Genomic DNA, 21157 nt, shown 5'->3' on the forward strand with positions numbered 1-21157 from the left:
TTTTCCGTTTATTCCGGAATTTGCGGACTGTATCCCCATATTAAATAACACGATACCAAAAGCTGCCACGCAATTGAATACGTTGGCTGTATTCAGGCGCCTGGCTGTCGTCCGATCGAGTCAAAAATACGTGGCTAGATACCAGCCCTAATAGACTTTCCGTGTTGGCGATAAGATTAAAAATGAAAACGACGCGTATTTCTGTCAGTCGGCCACCCGGTCGATTTCGTTCGACAACCGCACGTATCACCAGTGATGCCGTCATTATTGACAGCTACCTGTATTAAGAAATTCATTAAAGAGCTGCTGATAATCGCGACTAAAAGTCATCAATCGCTCGACATATGTGACATGCGAATTTTGTTCGATATATTCGTGTTTGTGAGGATTGAATTTAGTATGAGATTAGCTCGTATGGAAAAATATTCTCTGCATAAAATAACAATTTCCGCACAAATCGTTGAAAAGTATAAATTCCGAAATCCAGTATTCTTACATTATATTTTTATTTGTATTAATAAATAAGATACAAAACACGCGAGACATCGCTTTCTTAATAATCGACTTTTCATTTAACTGTCTTTCTTTCAACGACTTGGAGAATGGACGAGGCATGTCGGTCGGGAGGTCCAGAGGGTTGGAATCCCTCCTTTATAAAATCTTTGACGCGTCGCCGAGCGAGGCAGCACCACGACAGTCATTAATAACTTTTAGGTGGCAGATTTTGCGCGTATTAATCCACCATATTATACCACGAGGCTGTGCAGAAGCCATCCCCCTTTCGGTGCCATCGCTTGTTGGTTCCCGCTTTGCACCCCCTACAGGGGAGAGCAACCGAATAGCTGAGTCGACGTCTCCTTAATGAAAAATCCGAATCCGGAGCGCGCCTTTTCTTTCGCCCATCGCGCTCGACAAATTCTCGCCGATCCAACGGCGAATCCCTTACTGATAATGACCGGCCAAATCTCACTGACAAAAGTCAGAAATTTTATTTCATACATATACTTTTGTAAAATATCAAAAGTTAAATAAATTTTCAAGAGCGTGAAGAATAATGTTTAATAAAATAAAAGATATATTTGTCAAATGTAGTAAATTATATAATTAATTTCTTTATATAACATTGATAAAAACTGATACAATTATTTTTCAACAGTTTATTTCTGGTAAGGACAAGATACGATCAATAATCTATGTTAATGTAATAAAAGCTTGTGAATTCTATCTTATTATATTTTAATATCTATTTATCTATTAAATAAAATTTAAAAAAATCAAATTGATACATCTATAATTGCTAAAATGCAATTGATACATTTTTATTTAATATATGTAATTGATTTTTATTATTATAAAATAATTTTATAAAATCATAGTATCAATTTCATGTAATATACGTTAAAATCATTAATGTAATTTTAATAAATGGTTATTTCCTAAATCGCTTAAAATTTCAATGAATCAATGAGAAAAGCCAGTGTGGCCTCTCGTATTAACAGGCAATACCTCAACTCCTCTTTCCGTCGCAAGATCCGGAGAGTTCATCAACTCCGCCACATTCTCCCTTCATCGCGCTGACAATAAGACACCGGGTGACATCCATATCCACGACTACGAAGCTACGAAACCACCCCCGACTTTTCTCATTTCTGTTTGCCGGAACGACCAAGCGGCCGTAATGTGCTCGCGTGGCAAATTAACAAACGCCCGAGGAACGGACTCTGTTCCTCTTTCGCTATCAGCCTCTCCTCCCTTTCCGGTACACACCGACACGTGCTGTTCCCGCTTCCTTCCTCTCTCACATTCTTTCTCCCTCTCGCTCTTTTTCTCTTCCTTGTGTGTCAAGGAGGTATATTCGAGTCGCTCTTGAAGGTCTCTCTCTCTCTCTCTCTCTCTCTCTTTCTCTCTCTCCAAATTTCATGTACAATTAGAAGGCTTTTGTAGAAGCTAAACTGCTAATAGTCCCCGAAAAGGGGCTCGCGCCCTTCCGCCACCCACGTCTCGCCTCTTCGCCACCGTGCACCTCATTTCGCGTGACAGTCGTTCTCCCCATCGCCATCCTTCTTCGCCGTGCCGCACTCCTCCGCGCGCGCGTGTACCTCGGGTTCTTCAACCCTTCTGAGGATTCACGTTAACCCATCCTCTCAGCTCATGTCATCTCGTAGAACGTACCCGCCAATTCACTTCTAGGAGTCAAGGCGACCATCCCGGTCCCCCGTTCCTCCCCAGATCGAGGTGAGAGAATTCGGCGATAACGGGAACGGCGCCACGAGACTTATTGCGGATTATAAACTAGGATTGTTTTCATTAAACACGGCGTTTCCCGGTACCCCTTGCGACAACCCTTTTTAGAGTGTGTACCTTATTGACTCTCAGCGAGACGCGGGAGTTGAAACATGTTTCTACCTTAACGCTACTTGGAGCCACGTGTACGGTAAATCCCGCAAACTTTGATTATTTAATCGAGGTGCTGAGAATATTGCGAATATTGAGTCACAATTTGGCGTATTCCTAGCGAAAATTGCATTATAATCGCATGATTAGTAAAAATGTACAATATTTTTTTTAAGAAAGCGTTAAGTGTAAAAAATGATTATACATGTATAAAATAACCGTGAATAAAAGAATTAAAGTTTATTTACAGCGAATTTTAAAGATGTTGTATATACCTCAAGTATTTAATTTATCATCTTCCTAAATTATTTTCAAATTACAAGAGTGTCGTGACTGAAATTACAGAAGTTGCAATGCACTTGTCGACGGCCACTTAATCGAGTGTGACGCGTGGAGACCGCTTTGCCAGCGCGATAAAGAGCATGTGGTTACACGCGGATTATGCTAATTGGAATCTAAGGTCTCATACTTGCGTCGTAAATATCTCACTTCTAATTATGTATTTAGACGTTCTAACAGAAACCGGATTGAGAATGTTCACAAAGTTTAAACTACCTGGTACGTTGTATTATTAATAAATTACGATGTAATTCTGCTGAAAGTATTCATGTAAAATGCCTATATATCCTTAAAAATCTCTAATCCTTACTGTCTTAAATTACTCTAACGCATCTTTATAATGTAAACTATAAAAGAGAAAAAGAGAGAGAACACAAAAAATAAATTTATGAAAAAAAAAAGAACGACGCTAACGACGCTCTACCTTTCAAGTAGATTCTAGAAGGAAAAGTGGAAGACGACCTACGAAGAAAGAACTCTTTGTTATGTCTCCTTTTTTAATTCGGGACGGTTTCCGGCACAGGACAGATATACGACCAACGACCTTTTTTTTATCGCCGACAGAGACTATTATTACATGTGACTTCTAGCCTTATAAATATTATAAAAAATCAAATGTAGATAATAATTATGCAACATAATTCTAAAATCGTGTTCTCTCTCTCTCTCTCTCTCTCTCTCTCTCTCTATATATATATATATATATATATATATATAAAATTATACTTCTTATTGTGTATTATATTTTTGTATAATGTATACACATATGTTCGATAGCAATTTTAAAATACAAAATCAATTTTTTAATAACTTTAATAAAATCAAAATAAATTTACAAAACTAGAAAATTTTCTTTCAAAAATAGTATTTGATTTCATTTTTGTTAATTACGCACAAATAATCTTTGAAATAATTTTAATTATAAAACATAAAAGTAAGTAAATATTTTATTTCATATCATATTACACTAAATACAATATTTAGAGTTCTCCTTTCTACTAAATCCTTTTAAATTATCCAAGTACGTAAATATATCTAAAAGGATAGATGCGAAATATTTCAGACGCAATTAATCAAGTGAGAATAATATCTTACAGCTATAATACACGTGTCAATTAAGGCATACCAAGTGTAGCAGTCACATTCGCGTCGCTGGACGCAGTAAAGACGTAGCGAACTAGAATTAGGAGGTAAAGAGAGGACGTGACGATAACTGGGCTAATGTGCAATAATGAACACGGTTGCTTATCAAATGGCCCTGACGGTTCTCTTCCTGCTGCCTGTGTAACTTACGACCGCGTCTTTCATGAACCGCGAAATGCGATTGTAACGTGAGTAATAATGCGAGGCAACATCCGACTACTTTGCAATGTTTCGCAATTCGCGTGAAATAAAAAGTGCGAACAACGCGACGTTAAAATTCATTCGCTAGTTAGGCATCTCTATAAACTTGAAATATACAACATGCTAATCTACATTACTTTATAAAAACGGGAAAAATCTTTTGATATCTCTTATTGATAACGAATTCAAAAATGTTCTAATTGTAATCATTTTTGTAATTGTTATAAGATACTCCAGTTAAAACGTTAAAATAGTCAAACAATAAAAAAAATAGGGTAATAAATATATTGAAAGCCTTCGTTATGCTCAAAACTATTTAGGCAGTTAAATCTATTTTACGAACGAATGAAAACGTAACAGTTGAGTTCTCAATATTTTAAAATAGCTCTTACTATAAATATCTGACTTATTTTCGAAAATAACGAAATAGAGATAACATTTGAAAGAAGTACACATATTATAAATAAATTCTCTCCATCTCTTAATCTCCAAAAAAAAAAAAATTAAAAAATTATTTTTATTATTTCAGACGCGATTCTTATATATACGCGCCTAATACTTAATATTATATATACATGTGTACACATATATACATACATATGTATTTTTTCCTCCAATTTTTTTCTCTCTTTTTCCCTCTTTCACACAAATCAATAAATATGATTAAGTTTATAAATATTAATCTTATATATTTAATTAATTTAAAGACTTAAAAGTTATATAAAAAGAGTTATAAAATAATATATTACATACAACTGCAGTTAAAGAAATTCTTTATTCAAGTTAAACGCGATTACTCATGGATTAATTACTTAACATACTTTTTTGATCTTGTTCTCCAAGATTGAAAATAGAGATCATTAAATAATCAACAACTTGCAAGCCAGACCATTAGAAAAAGTCTGATCTTCGTCGAGATCTAAAACTTTTTTGGAGCAAACAGTCGTCCGTTTTGCATCTTGAAAATATGCGTCACATCAATTATCGGTATACTCGCACGAGCGACGTATTTTCGCGCATTGCGCACGTAAGAGCGTACACCTTGACATATAGTATGTACGGGGGGATATATAGTATGCATATGGAGCTCCACGTGCTAAGAATAGGCAACATACAGACGGTCGGATATAGCTAGGACTTTGCGCCTATAAGCGGGCAGGTCATTGGCATTAGGGGTTCGAAGGGTGTGCATTTGCGCGATGCGCGCATTCGTACGCGATTCAGTCCTCAGTGCCGATCTGCTTTCGATCGTCAAGCGGCTGCAACGCTCAGTGTCAAAGTTCAAACTCGGAGCAATTTAGGTTGCACTCGGCGCTATAAGAATTCATTAGATTAATCGGTGATTTTTTTAAATTGTTCCCGATACAGAAAGGAAGTACGATCAATTCATGCGCAAATTAAATAGCGATTTGATTGACTGCTTTCTCTTCGATTTAATTTGCCGAATGTCAGATTAGACAATGACGCAATATTATTTAATGTTTTCAAAGATATTTTGGTATAAGGTAATGGAGCAATAGGAAAATCGCCATTTTCGCTTTTTTTTTTTTTAATAATCTAATTCTACCCAATAAAGTTTTCCGACAATGTAAAAAGATTCGAGCGATTTTGTATAAAAGGTATATATATATATATATACATGTGTATATATACCTTCTTTTATTCTACCCCATATACCCGATACGCGTCAACGTCGCGGTACTTCATACCCTTTTAATGACCAGCCTGCCCATTACAGAATACAGTTAATATTCTATTTTCTAAGTTTTCAATCGCGAGGCATGCGAGGCGCAGCTTATACCCGTCTACGCTGAAACAACCGCCCCCTCGATTAAAAACGACGCGGTGCACTTTCGCGAAGTGACGCCCGTTGACTTCGATCGGATCGCTGATTTCAATTTAATGGCCCGTCACTCCGGCTCTTTGCCCGTTAATTTTTCCGATATCGGCGATCAGCGCGCGCGCGCGTACACGCGGTCCTGTTTGTTCTTTCCGTTTTCCGTACGCGTGCCCGCGCCACGCCGCGCCACGCCGAGCCGCGACGCCATTCATACACATCCCCGCGAAACTTTCGTCTGTTTATATCCACATAAATTCTCACACCGACCGCGCGATTCTCCCCTCTCCCTCCCTTCCGCCCTCCGTTCGTCCGTTATATATCGACTCATCGATCCACTTTATCAGCCTCTTCCTAACCGCGATATTTCCCACGACCAATCACCTGGGAACTTTCGCTGCCAGGCTCCCGCACTCTTTTATTTTCGCTACCGCACTGCTTCCGCCCCGCGGAATCAGAGAGAGCGAAATGCAGGCCGCGCCATGGCGTTACACTATAATCAGTATGATACAATCGCGGCATCGACTAACATCGGCATCGCCGCACATAAGATAGCCGGTATTTATAGTCGCTTACGTCCTATGCGGACTTGGTTATTTATTCGGACGAACTATTTCTCTCTCGCGCTGAACAGTTACAATCGTTGTTTGTACAACCGAATATCTAATATTATTTATTAACTGCATAAGAATATTTTACATACGTATATAATATGGATGTTTATTACATCTCTTTCTCTCAATAATGCATTAAAAATAATTCTAAATATAATTATTAATATCATTTTTTTTTTTGTAAAATACAATACAATATAAAATGTCACTTTTAAATTGTTAAATAATAAAACGTTTGTTTTAATCGAATATTTAACGCTTTTCGGCAAAAGTACTGTTAAAGGTTTATCGTGTCGCGATGTCGTAGGACAACAACAAATCAATACTCTTGTACAAATGCTATGGCTGATGAATACATAACGGAACTAGCAGCATGCCTAATGCAGGAACCAAACGTACTCTGATGTAGGTTTATGATATCAAGCAATGCTGCGTTTACGATCGATACAAGTGCTCGTATCGTATCGGAGTTTAGAATGGTTTAGAGAGCATGACTAAATACTGGCGGACATGTACTAATGTCGCCTTTGTTTTGATCACCCCTTTCAACGTTCCAAGAACACAAGCTCTTATAATCTACAATCTGAAAGCGATTTCTTTAACAAGATACAGATCAAAGAAACATTTTCATCCTACATGCAGACAACATACTAAATTAAATATTTCCTCGAAGAAATTTAAAAATACTTATTTTTGTTATGTGTCAAGAATTTAATTGATACGAATTTCATTCCAATGTATTTATTCGGTCTTCGTAGAAGACTTCAATAGTAAACTATAAATTTGAAATGTGTCATCTTATGAAAAAACATATCATTCTTGATGCTCTATATAAAAAAAGTAATTATTGTTAAAATCGCGCTTTGCTAGAAATAAAAAAAAAATAGTCGAGTCGCATACGTTTGAAATTGTGGATTTTTTGGTGAAATTATCGACGGCTGGCCAAATATTAAAAGACCCTCCATTATCGTAACACATCGTTGGCGGTTGATATGTTACACATCAGACACACGTATGCGTTACATAACTTGATGGCAAAACGCCAGTAATGCAAGGAATTCATCACCGGCATGATAGGTATGTAGAATACGATATTGCGGATTAAATACAGCTGCATTTACAATAAAGCCAGCATGCACTCCCGCTGATACAATATTTTTATGCGTTTACATTACGCGGAATATTATCGGTGAACAATCGCGTTATACATTAAAAAAAAATGATTCTTTTACAAAATTATTGTATCACATTTGTCTTTTATCTAATTCTAATTTTTATACTGTTGACATTCATAACCCTCGACAAATTTCTATAATTTTTGAAATTTGTGTAATTTATTACATTTATTAAAATTTATTAAAAAAATTTTTTTTGGATTGCCAGAAATTTCAATACAATCGTGAAATATATCAAGACTGAAAAAGTAACATCTAGGAAAAACAGCATATAGATCAGAGCGAGATCGAGGATACATTTATTAATCGCGGTGAATTGTATTAATTCCGCGCGTAATGTGCGCATATTTATAAAACTGCTCATTCATTAGCGAGCCGATTGCTAATTTCCCACCCCTTACTGTCATATCAATCTTATCGAGTATCTGAAATCTAAGTTTGGTTTAAGAAATAATGTAATAACAGTAAAACCGGCGTATCGCGTCACCGATCGCCGATGCTGAAGCAACGTTGGCGCGCGCACGTGGGCGGTTGACCTTAAACGTAAATGCAAACGCATGCGGAGATATCGGTGCTGAAAGGAAGAGCCCGAGACAGGCGGGAAGGTGCGAGACCATAAAATACCGCTGTCGGGCCGGCCGCGTTATCGAGGCACGCAATGCTATGGATTACGAGAAAATACGCGAGCGCGCGTCGACGTGCACGCTTAGAAAGGTGTACGCGCTCCATCTATTTTCTCTCCTGCCCCCATCCCCCCCTCGCCATTCCGTCTTCTCCACCGTTTCTCTTGCAAATTCGTATCGCTCGCGGTATCCGACGCACCGGTCCCTCAAGGCGGACTCGCGGCGGACTGGAAGCGCAATATTTGCCGCGCCGGGAAATTTGCATGCTACTCCTCGCGCCAAGTTAACGCCTACCGCGCGATATAAACGTACGAAGTGCTCGGGAGAACCGCGCGCCGTTTCCGCACGATACGACGTCGCGGGACGTCGTAATGAATGAGACAGCCGCGGGAAACGCGCAGAATGAACGGAATGGCTACTTGTCGCTTGAGATTATTTGCGTCTCCTCGGGACGAACGAGGATTTCACATTATTGCGAAACAACGCGGTCGTAAATTTTTTTTCTGTATAAATTAATAATGCGTAATAGTGTTTGCAGCCACGAGATGCGGTGTTTCGCTCTTCAGTCAAGGCATCTAGCAATTTCCTGTGCGATATCTTCGTGTACGTCAAACATTTCGAATCTTCTTATTATCATCCCCACCTTCGCTTATCTTGTCCCTTCCGTTTCTCTAAGATGCCATTAAATATATCTTACGAACGCAAATTATGCGCGATACGTTCCGCCTGTAAATTAACAAATTTTAACGAGGGAACAGTTATGCACTCCTATCTGTGTGTACGTTATATAATGCATTCTCAGATTGATTAAAATTTTAAACCGAATCATTGCTGCGGTGCAGAGCTAACCGGTGGCGTGTAACAATTTTCGCGAAATAGATACATGACGATAAGGATACAGAATAGAGAAATACTCACGCAGAGGGAACTTGTAACAGATGTTGAGCGCTGGTAAGCCTAGTTTAAATACCGTTATCGGTTCGTATGCCATTGGGCATAACTGTTTTCCCCGCTGACATACCTCGTATCTCCCAGTATTTAATTCCATTAGCTATCCAGCAAGCAAATGTACTTTAGTGTATGTAATGTTCCTAATATATGTACATTATTAGCAATCTGAAACAACTGTACGCTATATCCTAAAAAGCCTCGCTTACAAGGTAGATAAGGTAATGAAAAGTAACAGAACCATCTAACGAAGTTGCATTTAAAAGTACAAGTTGCGTACAAGAAAACGCGTCGCGGTTTGAAAGTCTTTTATTCCGAAAATTCTCTATCTCTCTCTCTCTCCTTATATAAATATTATCAAATATTTTATGAAATATTCACAAACGCTTTATCTGCATAAATTTCAACCGACGGAATATAAAATTGAAACTGATCACTAATCGTATATTTCGATAAGTTACATAACGTAATTCTGTGTAAACCAAATTAAAATCAAATCAAACTAATATTTCAATGTCTCACGACAGTTGCGCAAGTTGTTGGTCAATTATCGTTACCGCTACTTTATTTGGAAGATACGGATCTTTCCTGCGACACGACTTAACATACACGTCGAAGAGATAATACCTTCGAGGAGCGGGACGGCACGTATAAAATATATGTGTGCGCGAAGAAAGCCCGTGGCAGATATGCGGCTTGACTCGAAATACGATTATCGGTACGACGCGACGAGGCCGGCCGGGCGTTCGGCGCTCGCACGCACACGCACGGGTATACGGGTCTACGGGTGCGTGCTCTACACGTCGAGCGCCGCGACGTGTACACGCTAGAAAATACGACTCATTACACGGGTATTCGGGCGAGTTTCGTTTTCAAGTTACATATGTGCTACGAATAATAAACAACGGCCGACCAGTGCTGCCAGACCCCCCGCCATGGGTCAAGCCGCGCATGTGTAATGGATGGCAAATACAGTTATGTGTATTATGGGCGCTTAATTTTGGCGGGCCCAGTACTCTCAGTACAGAGGATATCTCAGTAGTATTTTTGCCAAATAAAATATTTTTCTTAATTACAGAAAAATGTGTATTTTTTATCATTATGTGAACATTCTACTCTCTACTTATCCACGCACACCTGAGTGTGTAGTCACAAGAGTCTACAGATTTGTGATACGTTACTGTATTTCAACTCGTAAGCGCATGCGTCGGCCTACCGTGCCGGGCAACCCGGCAAAATCTGGCAGCTCTGCGGCCGACAACGGAGATTGCGTGTCCCACGTGCGCGACCCCACGGCAGCCCTTGCCTTCTCTTATGCAGAAAGACCGACGATTATCGATATGACATGTGGCGCGGCGATTTCCATGCACGACTAACTCCTTACTTGCGGACTTTTCTTTTTTTTTTCCTTTGTTTTTTTTTTCTTACGTTCCGATCGAAGTTGAACCTATGTCGATGTAAACTTTTTAATTGTTTGTATGTTTGTGTGCGATTGGGGTTGCCACACATATTAAAACTTGTTAAACTAGAATTTACAGGCCAAAAACCCCGAATATTTCTGTTGTAACCCCGGACATATACGAGAATACGTTAATTACACATAATAAATATTATAAAAGCTGCCCAATAAGTGGTCGTGCCATTGGAGAAAGCACGGTAAAGAAAATAAATAATTCAAATATTTAAAACCCTAGACGTACATAATTTTTTTAGACAAATTTTCAACACTTTCAAAATATATGCTTTTTATTATAGAAAAGATGATGGAGAGCAATCGGTTTACGTAGTGGTAAACTTTACAAATAATATAAAAATAATATAAATTCCACAATGGAAATATTATAGCTATAATATCGATACTATAATAACAATCAGTTAAAGGCCGGTTGTTACAACTTTTTGGTAAATTTATCTACCAGGTAAGCATGTGTCTATCTTCTTTTCCTTTCTTAAATAAATAAAGACAAACATATATTTACCTGACAAATAAATTTATCAAGAAGTTGGAACAATCGACCCTAAGTCGTGTAATGTAATTTACAAAAATTGTTTCGAGTAAATGATAACAGTAGTTATATCATTTATTCGAACTAATTATATTTTCGAATCCATAAAGTCCGATAGCAGTCAGCCTGTTGCAAAATGAGTTTTTTTTTTAGCATAAAACTCGATAAACGAGAGCAATTTATTAATAAGACAAATTGTGCATTACAAAAGCAAATCACTTAAAGAAGTATCTTAAAGCGGCAGCAGCATCTTACCTCTCGTATATGTATTCCATATGTGCCAAATTGTTTGTCATGTCATTTCATGATTCGTCAATGAAGGTGGTAAATCCCCGTTAGTGCTGCTAATAAAAAAATTATATTACATATTATACAATTGTTTAATAAATATACTGACGATGACGCCACGTGCGCCGATTAATTCCGCGAATATAATAAATAAATTTACTCACCAGCCGATGAATCGATGATGTTTTCCTCGTTGCGTTCGCCGCACACACTCGCACACACGCACTCGACACGAACAGAAATGCTAACGACGCGAGAGACGCCACTTCGCACGCCGATTAATGTCCGTTCGACATCCCCGGCGATGCCATCCGCGGGGAAACTCGCTCTCGACCGACGAGAAGACGCGGGCACGCGACGAGATCGAACGGAGACGGGGACCGCGACACGACGCGAACGCGGGCCGACCGTTGTACATGAACTACGTCACACATGACCGTCACTGTGCACACGACGCGACGAAAAGCTCAAGCGATTTCCGCGCAAAATTCTCACAGACGAGAGGGGAAAGGGGCGCAAAGGACGCGACTTTGCACGTCGATTAACAACATCGGCTCGATTTGACATCCCCGACGATGCCTTCCGCGGGGAAACTCGCTTTCGATCGACGAGAGAACGGCGAGGAACGCGACAGGATCTCATCTCGCGGCACTAAAAAGACGAGACAATGGCGGCGACGCGACACTTTTCGTTGCCGGATACCGGCATCCCCGGCGATGCCTTCCGCGGGGAAACTCGCTGTCGACCGACAAGAGGATGGCGAAGAACACGACAAGATCATACTCCGCGGCACTAAAAAGACGACTAAAAAGACTCTTGCCGATTGGGAAAATGCACGATCGCGAAGCGTAAACGACGTGACCTCTTGCTTGCGTATTCGCGATGATACTGAGTCGCCTGGCGAACCGTGAGAGGGGGCAAGTAGCTGATTGGCCTTGACAATCGGAAGAGAAAATTCGTGAAAAAGAAAAAACTCTAGCGCTTCGGCTCGCGCCAGGCGTTTAAATGTCACATGAAAACACGAGCTCTGCTTCTTAGAAAAGATTAGCCACACACATGGCGAGGCTCGATGTTTTAATCTAAAAATTTTTCGTAATATATGAGAATTATATATACCGCAATTTTCTAATAATTTGAAACTGTATTATTGGTTAGTCTGTATTAAAAAGAAGCCAACTCTTGGTTTAAATATAAAATTGGTCCAAAATAATAAAAAATAAAACATACACAGATTTAATTTGATTTAATTTTAATTTAAAAAATTAAAAAACATAATTGACACAAATTATATTGCACAAAATTAAATAATTTGTTTTCATAAAAATTTGCTCATTAAGTACTGGAACGTTAATTTTCAAAAAAAGAATTTGTGATACTATTTTTAAAATAAAAGGTAAAATTAAGTTTTAAAAAATATATAAATCTGCAGGATAGCTATTTGACATAAAGGACATATAATCATCGTAGCCTTATCTCTTCATATTATTCAATTTCATTAGCACACATTGATATGCAATGTGGAATTCACGAACGTTTTATCAGAAACAAGACAAAAGAGAAATATTTATTTATTTATTTATTTATTGTTGTATACGTACATATATTGAAAAAACTGGCCGAATCTAATAATTTTTTTCGTATATTAATTTATATAACATTTAATTCTAAAAGAATAAAAAAGAAAAAGAAGAAAAAAATAAATTCGATATTTTTACTGTAAAATATTAATTATTTCCTTCTCTGCCAAATTCTGTAAATAAATCAGATCTACACACAAATATATCTGAATTTCTTAACGATTTAAATTATGATTCAAATTATTCACTTTTAAATTGACTGTAAATTCCATGAGATAAATTAGCTACAAATTTGAAATTAAAAATTAAACTAGTATTTTATTGTAAGTCTATTAAGTATTTTAATTTTATTACATTTAATTGTTATTCAGCCGTTCAATGGTCGTGCCATTGGAAAAATCACGGTAAAAGAAATAAATAATTAAAATATTAAAAACTCCGGACGCACATAATTTTTCCGGACACATTTTCAACATTTCAAAAATCTCCCCGGGCGATTCCAAATGCCCTAAAAAAAAAAGACAGTGTCTGGAGAAAAGAGGACGGATGGCAATCCTATATGCGATTTTAGTCCGTATAGAGAAAATAACAAACGTATAAAAATTAGATTCCGCATTCACTTCGAAAGTCGTCACAAATTTAAAAAAAGGCCAGCATACTTTATATCATACATTCTATCTTTGTCTAATCCAATTGTTAAAAAATTTAAGTTGATGATCGTACTTTTTCTAATTTATGACCCGTGGAAAATGTTTCGGCGTGGAAAAAAACAGGAATGCGCACTCTAGTTATTACCTGTCTATGGAAAATACCGATGACTTATAATCGTTCACCTAGTTGACGATTATCCGTTTGAAAATTGCAATGTTTGCGAGACTATTTTTGCTTCAATAGCAGAAGATCGATGAAGAAGTCGCAGCATTAATCTTCCATATGAATTGAATAAATATATTTGAAAAAATGATGTGTATAATTATTGAACTGTGTAGTAATAAAGATTTTTATATATATATATTAAGATGTATTTTTGAATTTAATAAAATATTGAAAACAAATCGCAAAGTAATTATCGACTTTGGTGCCAAAGGCAAAATGTCAATGTTCGCTTGTTTTATCTGTTCTGTCTTCTAACAATATTCTCACGAGTATATCACTAAAATAACACTCTGTATTTTCAATATATCAATATGTTTGCAATATATACGACAATATATATGGAGTTTATCTATGGTTCCATTTTAATAATCAAGAGTATACATTTATAAACTTGTGACCTGATTCTTATTTTACTTCACTGCGGTATTTAGGCATCGATACACATCGTCCGTAATCTTAAATGTAACAATCTTTAAATCCAATCAAATGCTTTTAGTAAGAGAGAAAGACATTATTTTATTTATAACAAAATTGCGGAAAATGGGTATCCGTTACTTATACATATAACATTTGCAATTAACTAATAATCAAATTATATCAATCAAGATAAAATAATCTAAACTAAACTTAAAAAAATAATTTTTTATAATATTTCTTATTTTTTTATTGCCACATTGCTGCATTTAAATTTAATTAAAAATATATAAATATAAACAAAAATAAGTTATACTTAATAATATAGAGCCTTTGTTTTCGATTATCTATAATTCTTATTTAATATTGATTAAATTTAATCTCAATATTATTAACTTAATTAGCAATTAAAAATAATAACACCATTTGTAGCGCCATAAATTCCAATATTTACGAAGAGATCAACAAAAGCATTATGTAAAAGATGAAGTGACAATGTGTCGAACGTCCGCGTGTCTAGCATATTTATTTAATTTTAATCATATGGTTGGAAACTGAAATTAATATCTATAAACATTATTTATACCTTTGACCATATAATTAAAATACAATGCAGCTGCGGTTGCAGTTTTATCACCGAGGTTATTGCCGTCCTCCCATTAATAATGTTGCCAGCATTCTCGATGATCGCGGCGCTCAGCGAATGCTTATTACGATCGAAGGTAAGTCGGGGCAAGGACCGCGAACCCGAATCTCCTCACTTCCCCAGAGAACGTCGCTTCCTAATCTCGCGACGATCATCGAAACTTTGGACGTGTCTTAACCGTCGAAACTTTACGGAGGTCGCGGTCTGTCGAACGCGAAACAAGCTCTCAGCCGGCAGGAGAGACAACGACGTCTTCCTCCGCGTCACAATACGATAGGAAGCAGGGGGTTTCGAGGCGTTTCGCAGTTAGTCAACGCCAGGAGATGAAGGCGTAAGTAGGTAAGAAAGTTATTTCCCGACCGGACACGGTTTAACCCTTCCCGAAGGACCGCGTCGCGGTGATGCGGTTTGTACGCGCCGGCAGCAACGTCGCGACGCCGGAGGACTCCTCCCTCGCCGTCACACCTCCGCCGTAAATCGTTTAGATGTCGTAATTACGCGGTCGGGACGGGCCGAGGGAATCGGGTATCAAAAATGGAACAAGAGGAAAAGCGATTTTTTTTTTTTGTAGCGAGCGCCGCTGAGAGCCGCCCCGCGCCCGTACGATCGCGAGCGGTTCTCTCCCCATTGGATTTATGTTGCCGTAATTTATTTGTATCGCAGATTTTTAATGGTGCATTAACTGTGTATTAAGTTACCAAAATTTGACCGAGAGAATTCTACACGTGAAAAGCGACGATTTTAAAAATATTTCGATTTCGAAAATAATACGCACGATGTTACACGTTTACATATAAACTTTTATGGCTATACCGACTTTTTTAAATTTAATATTAAATTAAAATAAATGTACTTTATATTATCACTATTGATCACTATGATATTTGGATCGTTCTTTATGCGATCGACATAACTATGATACATCAAGATTCGAAACTTTGGAATCGTGAACTTCCTGTTGACGACGCGACGCCGGTGTATCATGAATAATTTCAAGTAAATTGAATAAATTAAAATAGCGCACAGAAGCAAAGTGAACTTTGTCATGAAAATTACTTACTTATCCCTACAATGTGGCTGTCAGATGCTTGATCGGCGATCGCTACTGCCTGCATGCTCGCCGTTGCACCAAATGCGAATCAGTGACGTCGTAGCGTATCCCGTTCACGTAAAGATAACGCATCGCGCCTCATTGTTCCCTTAAGCATCACGTCAACGCGTCGCGTCGCAAATCGTCATCGTTACAACACAGCAAACTACCGCATCCGAGTGTCATTTACTATTGAAGGCAGCCTAGCCGTGATACGCTAAACTTAGCATCGGGCACAGCGCGTCTCTACAAAGGAAATGACGGGCCTCGCTTTATACCTCATACGCTGCCGGGGAAACCATCGCGTTGACGTATGCATTGGCAACGACGATAAATCGCACGGTCAAACGAGGAATTATGCCTCGAATTACGGCGCCCGCCGCCCAAATATGCGCGTAAATACACGCCCCCGTACGCGATATAGATGGATCAAATGGGAATCCGTTTAATCCCTTATCTAAGTCCACCCCATTACAGATTTTAATCCTCTCGGTACATCGCTCTCTCCGCTCACTTTTTCCATCAACCGTATTCGACGGAGGCGCTTGTAAAGCTAACCTTTGTCGGTGACGTACGTCTCTTATCTCCTACCCGAAGTCTCAATGGGAGCGTTTTATAAATGGCAAGGTGTACTTTGAAAGAGAGATTTTAGGCAACGCCACGAAACGGCGAATTATTCCTCCGCTTCCCGGAAACAATTATTAAATCTCGCAACGGAGGGAAAGGGAGAAAGTGAGTGGGGACATCGGCGTTACATTTTATGCCGGTGTTCAACGTTGTCGCGCTGGAGAATCGCACTTCACGTCGACGCGTACCGATACGCGCTTTGTTATTTAATGTCTTCACTCGCCGCGAGGTATATCGACTAAAACGCGAGACGTCACGCGACGCTGGTTATGCCGTGCACACGACGCGCGGGACAAACCGAGAAACGCACGGGAGAGTTTACAGTAATATACCGCACTATATGCTCATGCACGCAACCGACGTCTGCGTGAGGTTTCACGAGGAAAACCGCGATGACCGATCTACACGGTGCGCGCCTCCGCGCCGTAATAATTCAACGGTACGTCTGCATGTGTAAAGTAAAATGTGTGATTCCTGGAGACGCGATTTAAAGAATAACGATGTTTTGCTTCGTCAGATAAAAGATATATAATACTCGCGAGAGAGTCGCCGCGGCCTTGCGCGCGAAACGAAGAACAAGCGCGATTGTATTATCACGATTGTATTTGTGTGTGTGGCGCGCGCGCGAGTTGCACTGTAAAATCACGATGACCGAACTGCGCGCGCGCTCCGTCCATTAACTGCGAAATAAGCGTGCTGTTTTACGAACGTTTATATTTTATGGTATCTGCAATTTATATTTTAATGCAATAACCGAGATAATGAATATTTCTCGTGGAAGGCAAATATCTATCAATTATCTAGTAAGCTAACTGTACTCCAATGTAATTGGCACTGCAATGACCATAGAAACTTTAAGAAATATATTTATATAGTATAAACATTCACACAGAGAGAAAAATAAATAATTGTTTATAGATACGTCAACCTAATTTATATTGCACGAGAAAAAAAGATAATATTCTATTAAATTTCGTTAAAAAAAAAATATAACGAAGGATGTAACTTTATTTTACAATACCGCACGGAATAAACGGTTTTACTAAATATCTAAAAATGTAAACAAATATCCGAAAACAATTATAAATCATCGGACTATCAAAGTAATTTTATCGAACTTTTGATTGTTAGAATGTCAAAACTTTTTGCAACATTATCTTCACGCTTGAATATTCTATATAATTTTGACAGTCCAGCATAATTATTTTCATATTTATATCTAGCTAAATTTGCAGACGTTTCAATAAAATAGTTTTTTTCTGTGTATATATTCAACATGTATAAAAAATATTCTTTTATTTATTGGACTCTGATTTACCTACCTCACACAAAATTAATATTCTTATTTTATATAAACCGAAGAGGGGATTCTCATTTGCGCGACATTAATCAAAAATTACATTTAAAAATTTAACTGCACGGTTAAAGATGTAAGAAGAATAGTATTTCTCATAGAAAATCTTAGTTATTCTCGAAGATATTTAGCGAGCAGGTCACTCATCATCCCCTCGACAAAGACGGCGTTTTCGGAAGGATACGCGAAGGAGGCACGTGCGCGCTCTTATCGCGGTGTCACCGGGCGGAATAAAAAATAAGGAGATGCGGCGTGTTACGTAGAGAAACGTGAGATTCAGTGGCACGGTCGGAAAATTGTGCGGAGTGGGAGGGAACGATGTTCCGTGAGACGAACGGAGACGAAAGTAGCTGGGCATTCGGATAAACGAGGGAAAGCTACGTCGGAGGTCGGCGCACATGTACGTTAAAACACGTGCGAAAAGGAGAGAACGGGAGAGACACGACGAGTGAGGGAACGGACAAAAGAGAAGGCGAGAAACACGGAGAAAGAGAGAGGCGGTCGAGGAGTTTAAAGGCTAAATGGCCGGGATGCGCGCCATGCATAACAATTAGCCTGGGAAAATCATGAAAACGTTGCGGACCTCTTTTGACTCCGGAGAACTAGCCCCCGGTACCTCTACTACCCCTCGAGAAACCGTCCCCACCCCCGAGCCCGCCGCTCGACGGAAGCACGCCGAGATAACGGAGAGTTACACTCCCTTCCTTTAACCCTTTGCCGCAGGTTCTCGTCGCGCAAAACGGAACAGCGGTTCTCAACGCATCTCTTAATAATTCTTCTAATCACAAAAAGTGCGGAAAATTTATGAAAGAAAATTTATGTATGCAACTTTACGTAAATAGTACCATTAAAAAATAATTAGACACTCGATACATATCAATATTTCTTATATTATTCCTAATGATGCGTTATGCATCACTTGAAAAAATATATATATGCAATTTTCATACAAAAAAAAATAAATATTAAAGATATCATATATAATCAGTCATTAGAAAAGCAAGTATATTTCTTAAAATATCATTCTGATGAAATAATATTACTCAGTAAGCAAGTGCTAAAACATTTATGTTAATACACGTGAATAAATTATCACGTTGTATAATAAACCACTCTAACATCAACAATATTATACTATTTATACCGCGACAGAGTTGTACATGATGGACCTAAGCCGGAAATAAGACACTCAAGACAAAGGACGAATGGAAGGGTTGATATCGCGTCATCTTAAGGAGCCAGGTACCATCAGGGATGCACGCACGTACGGGCATATTAGGGCCGGGATAATATATGGATTTCCTTCCAGGCAAGGTGCTCCTTAACGTGATTTACGTAATCTTACAATACGCCGTGCCGGGTTACATCGGCCACTGAATATATTTTATGCGATTTCTCACTGAAATCATTCTATCGTCTTAATGTCCTGTGATTGGATTAATAGCCTTTCGATATTGCCAAACATTCTATTTTATAATAGGTATTTAGTAACAATAGTTATTTCAAGATAATTCATACACAATATGTCAAAGAGGAATCGCGATTGCCAACGTGATCCTCACGTTGTAAGTAGCGTAAAAGAAACTTAAAACAGAGCTAACTAAAGCGAACTATAAGTTTGGAATGATAATAGAAAATATAAATAATTTATGCTAGATGTAAAACTTGTTTCAGTTAATTCTTACTTCCTATTTTCAAAATACTCCTGATTAATAAGAAAATATCGCTATCTTGTTTGTGTAAACTAATTTCAAGATTCTGTTTTAATATTTGCAAAGACAGAATAAAAGATTTATTTACTTTGTATAAAATCTCATAACCATTTGTAATGCTTGAAAATAAAATGCTTCAGAAGTTCCTCTTCTGCAGTATTTTACAAGACAACAATAGTACAATATTCTTATGCGTCATCTCCATTAAAAACTACTTCAAATGTTTTTGCGTAAGCACGCTCGCCATGTTGTAAGCCATTAGAGAGAGAGAGAGAGAGAGAGAGAGAGAGAGAGAGAGAGAGAGAGAGAGAGAGAGAGAGAGAGAGAGAGAGAGAGAGAGAGAGAGAGAGAGAGAGAGAGAGAGAGAGAGAGAGAGAGAGAGAGAGAGGAGAGAGAGAGAGAGAGAGAGAGAGAGAGAGAGAGAGAGAGAGAGAGAGAGAGAGAAAGAGAGAGAGAGAAAGAAGATATTATATCATATTTATTTATACACATGCTAATGAATCGCATATAAATTTAAGCCGCGCGTGTATCTAAGCATCAATCATTAAACATTGTTCTATTAACTTCCTCACGCTAAAATTGGTTTATAATCCGGCGCGCTGACGATTGACGTCAGCGTTACTTTTTGCCCACACGTGTATAAAATGTATGTATGCAAATTATTTACAACAGGAGATCAACTTTTTCGCTCAGCGATATCCCAATGGAACGTATACTGTCGATCACGTTTATCCTCTCATCGCTATAATACGATACGCGCGTGATAAAACGATCTCGCATTTAAGACGTGTTGCACGTCTCGCGAGCTGACGAAATTGTTAAATCTGCGTATTAGGCAGAGTATGCGTAATTCAACACAATGCTAGCGAGAATAGAGCGTATCTACGAACACCCACTTAATCTCATGGCCTAAACAGGAAATCCTCCTCTCAGATAATTGCGTGACTAAGTTAAATCTGCAAACGACTAAAGCTTGTTCAATTAATCTATTAGAGAGACGGCCTAGATATTATCGCGAACGATTCGTCGCTGTAATTTTTTGTAAACTACGAAAACCACGATTAATACGAATAATAATAATTCTATTTTCTGTCATAAAGACCAACAGTTGTAATATGAAATATTAATTATCTCGTCTTACACTCCAAGTATCCTACAGGAAAATATTATCTTTGTTCGTTATTCTTATAATGTTCTTCAATTATACGTGAGAAGCTATTAAATCATCTAACGACTATTCTATATAAATATAAAACGTCGGCATACATTGGATCTTTAAATAACACGCTTAAT

The 21157-nt window shown here is 38.1% G+C and overlaps 1 protein-coding gene across 20 annotated transcripts in view; it reads right to left on the reverse strand.

Annotated features, from left to right (window-relative positions):
- Positions 1–21157, reverse strand: part of LOC105836453 (forkhead box protein P1) — a 290325-nt gene that overhangs the window by 212296 nt on the left and 56872 nt on the right. Inside the window, exon 1 of one of the 20 annotated variants that reach the window (XM_036285770.1) lies at positions 16142–20150. The exons of 18 other annotated variants lie outside the window; for them this stretch is intronic. The gene's annotated coding sequence lies outside the window, so the exon portion shown is untranslated. Of the gene's footprint in view, positions 1–11535; positions 12829–16141; positions 20151–21157 lie in introns of those variants that run through there. One more of the 20 variants, XM_036285766.1, reaches the window with a different exon arrangement.

Source organism: Monomorium pharaonis, chromosome 4, assembly GCF_013373865.1.
Source record: "Monomorium pharaonis isolate MP-MQ-018 chromosome 4, ASM1337386v2, whole genome shotgun sequence".
In the NCBI taxonomy this organism is placed as follows: domain Eukaryota; kingdom Metazoa; phylum Arthropoda; class Insecta; order Hymenoptera; family Formicidae; genus Monomorium; species Monomorium pharaonis.